Source organism: Trachinotus anak, unplaced genomic scaffold (assembly GCF_046630095.1).
Source record: "Trachinotus anak isolate AG129_WGS33_773 ecotype Australia unplaced genomic scaffold, CSIRO_AGI_Tana_v1 ptg000001l, whole genome shotgun sequence".
Classification (NCBI taxonomy): domain Eukaryota; kingdom Metazoa; phylum Chordata; class Actinopteri; order Carangiformes; family Carangidae; genus Trachinotus; species Trachinotus anak.
The window spans coordinates 24,483,509-24,488,917 of NW_027273852.1; the positions used below are offsets into that span (position 1 = coordinate 24,483,509).

General features: G+C 46.2%; 1 long non-coding RNA gene across 1 annotated transcript; it reads left to right on the top strand.

The window, feature by feature from the left end:
• Positions 1 to 4,018: 4,018 nt before the first annotated feature.
• LOC139608458 (uncharacterized) lies at positions 4,019 to 5,409 on the top strand. The gene is made up of 2 exons (XR_011685072.1): positions 4,019 to 4,652; positions 4,800 to 5,409. It is a non-coding gene; the product is annotated as an uncharacterized lncRNA (long non-coding RNA).

The following is a 5,409-nucleotide window of genomic DNA, read 5'->3' on the forward strand; positions in this document are numbered from 1 at the left end:
CAACTCAGAACCTGACCACCTTGAGCACAACAGCTGAAGAAATTGTTCACATTCAGGGTCACTGTTACTGGAGGAAACAAGCTCCCAGTACTTTGGGTCAGACTTCATCTTCTGGATGAGAGGTCAGAGCACATTGCTCCCAATGATGAGTTCATCCCTTTGACCAGGTACCACGAATGTTGGCACCACAAATCTGGATCCATAGATTTCAATGTTCAAGTCATAGATACATTTAGGTTGTGTGGAAAGTCCACCACAGCCAACAAGCACCACGTTCCCTGGTACAGGTTGAGGATCGAAGAGAACACCAGAGTCTCTTAGCCTAAATTCCGCATCCTCACTCAATGTGCATGACATGCTCCCTGAGTCGAGCATCCCTGTCACAGTGCACTGGTCACTGACTGACACTGAAGCATAAAACAACTCAATTGCCGCTTCAACTCTTTGTGACCCTACGAGAATGACCGTCTTGCCCTCAGGTAAGTTATTACAGCTGTTCATATACACTGTGTGAGGATCTGGTGCATTGTTGAGGGTGTCTTCATCACCGCCCATGCTGCCCCTCTCATGACATGGGCTGGCTAGTTTAAATCAGCATTGGGAGGAGAGGCTGCCGCTGGATTGTGGGAGGTCTGTGGACATTCACGCCTCATGTGCCCAGGGCCAAAACAGTTGAGGCACAGCCTGTACAGTCTACAGTGAGCGTGGGTTGTGTGATCCCCTGAGCCACAGACACCACATGACGTACGCTGAGCAGAGTGCTGGCCACGTGGACGGCTGGACTGATGCGGCCGCCTCTGTCCAGTGGTGAGGGAAGCGGTACACAGGGACAGAACCTTGTCAAACATAGCCACCATATGTTGAGTGCCAGGCTCAGCTGCATGGGGGGGTGGAGATGTCAGCAAATGGGGGGGAGCATGTGCATGAGGCAATGCACATGTAGCAGAAAGCTGTTGTGAATTCGCTCCACTGGATGACTGAGGCTGGCCCGTGATGTTAACTGATGGGAGGACGGGCGAAGAGTGAGATGCTGACTCCCCCGTCATTGCTGACCAAGGTGAGAACAGCAGGCTTGATCAGCAGAACTCTGGCTGAGGGCAGAAGGGCATATAGCATTTTGTGAGTGAACCACAGTTCTTTTCCTCTTGCTCACATGACTATCTAAACGGTCCTGGACCTCAGCTGCAGTCCACTCCTCTGCAGCCTTCAATTGAAATGATAAAGCAAGACTCGGATCAGGGCAATGGTTAATGAACATCATGACGACCTCTGCACTGGGGTCTTCCACCAGCTTCCCTTGCCTGCGGAGACATTCATCAGCAGCATCAATAGACTTATTGAGACGGATCCAGTAATCCATGGCATCCTCACCAGCTCGTGGCACAGTGCTGTAAAAGTCTTTCATGGGCATATTGGAGTATGTCAATTCACTGAAGTTGCGCCTCAGTATGTCAAACACGGCAGTAACCAGTTTGTCTCCACGCAACTCAAGGCGGCAGCGGAGAGACACCTTGACAACGTCTCGGGCTTTGCCTGTCAGTCTGGACATTATCAGGTCAAACATTTCAGTGTGTGTTTCGCAGTTCACCCTAGATAGGTAACATCTCATCATTCCCTCCCATTCCTGAATGGAGAACGCGTCTGAGTTATCACCTTTAAAGTATGGTGGAGCTTTGGTGTCTGACTGAACAACAATCCTCATCTGGGATGGATCATTACGACTGGCAGGTTGACTATCGGGAGACTGTGGTTGAGTGTGACTGGGCAGGCGTATGTTGCTGAGGTTAGATGTTATACTCTCCCCAATCTTTCTTGCCAGATCAGTGATTATGTTACTCAGTACCTCTGCAGTGACAGGTTGTGTGGGCTGAGGATGCGTTTGGGCAACAGGCGTGGAGGTGGCTGCAGGGATCAATGGTGGCTGAAGCACTGACTGGTCAGCTGTGCTCTCATTAATACCAGGGACCACTGGCCTGCCCCTACCCAAACATAATGAAGCGAGCTGCTGTCCCCTACCCACACCAAAAGTGACATGACGTTCCCCATAACTTTGTTCAGACATGGTAGCATTAGTTACAGTATCTTCTCCTGACATATTGAAATGGAAATGCTAATACCATAAACCATTAGACAACTACAGGCATAAGTAAAATGTTAACTCAATAACATCCTGTAAAGTGACTGGCTTCAGTAAAGAACATGAAAGTAACCAAAACACTCAGAAGGAAAGTGTGTAGAAGTCACACTACTCACATCAGACATAACAAAAAAAAAAAAAAAATCAAATTATAACAAAATACCACGGAGAATTTCCCTTTTTTTTGTAACAACCCTTTAAACACCTGAAATACAAAGTGCGGGACTCGCGGTCCCACAGAGGCACACAGCGGTCAGCCGGACTTCACTGGCTCAGAGCAGCGGAGGCGGAGCAGAGTGAAGGAAAGGCAGCTGCAGGTCCCCTCAGAGCAGGCTAGCTGGTCGCGACGTGATGGGTTGGACGGCACCAAGTGTAACCAGTGGAGTTCTGCGTTGTGTGATTAACCACGCCGCGACACCAGATTCTTTCTTGGAAGGCGATCTCAGTTTATTCGGACAGCACTGAAGCATCTGAAGCATATAAGGTGACAAAACGAAACTCTCCGTCAACCATTAGCCTGGAGCTAGCCCCTACACAAATCACATAACACAAATATATCAACTCAATATGCAATATTAAGTACACAGAAATAGCGAAACTTCCCCAACCACAATGCCGCTTACCTCTCCCACAGAGTACAATAACAAAAGGGGCAAGGTGAAGGTGCGAGACACATTATATATATGGGGGAACAGAGGGAAGTGTCCGTGGGGATACTGGGGCTCGATCTTTAATGTTCCACTTTTTCTACTCCGGAGAGTTAACATGTCAGGTGAATTGTTTACAAGTTTTGTGTGATTATACAATGAGTACTACAACCAATAATGATAAACTCTGTACTGCATAATTGACCCTGTTACAGTAACATTGTGTTTGCCTAAAAATCTCCTGTTCAGTGTTCAGTCGTATTAAAAGACACTTTGAGGAGACACTGTTCGGCATATTTTGTTTTAAGCCTGTTTTTCACAAACCAAAATTAACATACTTGTTAATATCACAGTTAAGGTGAATTCCGGATGCACCTTGCTAACCAAGCTAGCTAGCTAGTTTTAGCTGATAACTTATATGACATTGACAATCTGCTGTCACTTAAAACTATGTAAGGTAACGTAACCTTAGATTTGTAGAGCTAATTTAAAAATACAATGTTCAAACGCGTTTTACCCCTGTACTATGGCTTAAACACAGTTAGCTTACACACTGTAACATGAGAAGGTCGTTACAAACCAGTTATGTGATTATTTGCACAGAAATGGTTTGTTTGAAGATTTTCAGTCAGGTTTTAGAGTCCATCATAGCACAGAAACAGCTCTGGTTAAGGTTACCAATGATCTCCTTATAGCCTCAGACAATGGACTTGTCTCCATACTTGTCCTACTAGATCTTAGTGCTGCATTTGACACCATGGATCATAAGATTCTATTACAGAGACTAGAACATATGGTCGGCATTAAAGGAACCGCACTAAGCTGGTTTAAGTCATATTTGTCAGATAGACTCCAGTTTGTTCATGTATTAACATGAACAAACTGAAAAGATAGACTCTTCTATCATCACTAAACTCCCAAGGTTCTGTGCTAGGACCAATACTTTTCAGTCTATATATGCTTTCTCTAGGAGACATTATTAGGAGGCACCAGATAAATTTCCATTGTTACGCAGATGACACCCAGCTGTACTTATCCATGAAGCCAGGTGAGACTAACCAGGTAGCCAAGCTTCAGGTATGACATAAAAACCTGGATGAGCAGTAATTTCTTACTCTTAAATTCAGACAAAACTGAAGTTATTGTAATTGGCCCCAAACACCTCAGAGATACACTATGTGATAATATATTGACTCTGGATGACATCACCTTGGCCTCCAGTGCTACAGTCAGAAACCTTGGTGTCACTTTTGACCAGGACTTGTCCTTTACTTCACATATAAAGCAAGTCTCTAGGACAGCATTCTTCCACCTGCGCAATATTGCTAAAATCAGACCCATTCTGTGTCTAAAGGAAGCTGAAAAGCTAGTTCATGCATTTGTTACCTCAAGACTGGACTACTGTAACTCTTTATTGTCAGGATGTCCCAAAAATTTAGTAAAAAGCCTCCAACTGATCCAAAATGCTACAGCACGAGTACTGACAGGAACGAGGAAACGAGATCACATCTCTCCTGTGTTAGCTTCTCTGCATTGGCTCCCTGTAAAATCCAGGATAGAATTTAAAATCCTCCTCCTCACCTACAAAGCCATTAATGGTCAGGCACCATCGTACCTGGGAGAGCTTGTAGTTCCCTATTTTCCCAATAGGACACTTCGCTCTCTAAATGCAGGTCAACTTGTGGTTCCCAGAGTTTGTAAGAGTAGAATGGGGGGCAGAGCCTTCAGCTATCAGGCTCCTCTCCTGTGGAACCAGCTCCCAGTGTGGGTTCGGGAGGCAGACCCCCTCTCTACCTTTAAGATCAGGCTTAAAACTGTCCTGTTTAGTAAAGCTTATAGTTAGGGCTGGCTCGGGTATGTGTGACGAGGTCAGTTTTATTGTGCATGTTTTGTTTACCAAATTGTTATTTTGCATGTAGTATTGTTTTGTGTGTTTGTTTATAGAGTTTTATTATTTTGGATTATATTGAGTTGCATGTAGTTTCTTTTTTTCCAACTGACCCTGAACTGTACAGATTCACCAGCTGCGGCTTAATTAGCAATGAGCCACAGGTGGTGGAGGTCGCATTTTGCAGCCCTTTTATATGGAAGCGGCCGTAAAGGAGGGAGGGAGAAACGGGAAAGGACCCGAGCCAGCAGCAGGCAGGAGACGCCATCGCTGCGAGAGCCGCCTGAAACGCAGTAGCCGTGTCGGTTCGGCGGGACGACTCCAGCCGGGAAGAGGGCTGATCAAGCGCCGGATCGTGGGACCCGAGGAACGGAGTACAGACTGCAGGTGGAGAGGAGGGTGACTTCCAGCACCGGTCAGAGTCGTGGGGAGGCGCCGGGGGCTTGTAGAGGGGTGCTGTCGCGACGCACCCCTCTTTCAGCTAAGTACCCTTTCGATCTCTTTTTAACGGGCTAAGGATTTTAAACAAGACTCGCCTTTGGTTTTAGCTTATTTTATCTGACCACTGATCCCGAGTGTTTCTTCTTCTGTCTCCTGTGCATGTGCTCTGGAGGACTGAGGCCTGTTCCATCCTCCACCTGAAGCTTCAGCTGGTTGGAGAGGGAGAAGATCCAGAGACTGTGGGATCCTTGGGCGAGACTTTATTTTTCTAAACAATAAAATTTATGTACACTCTG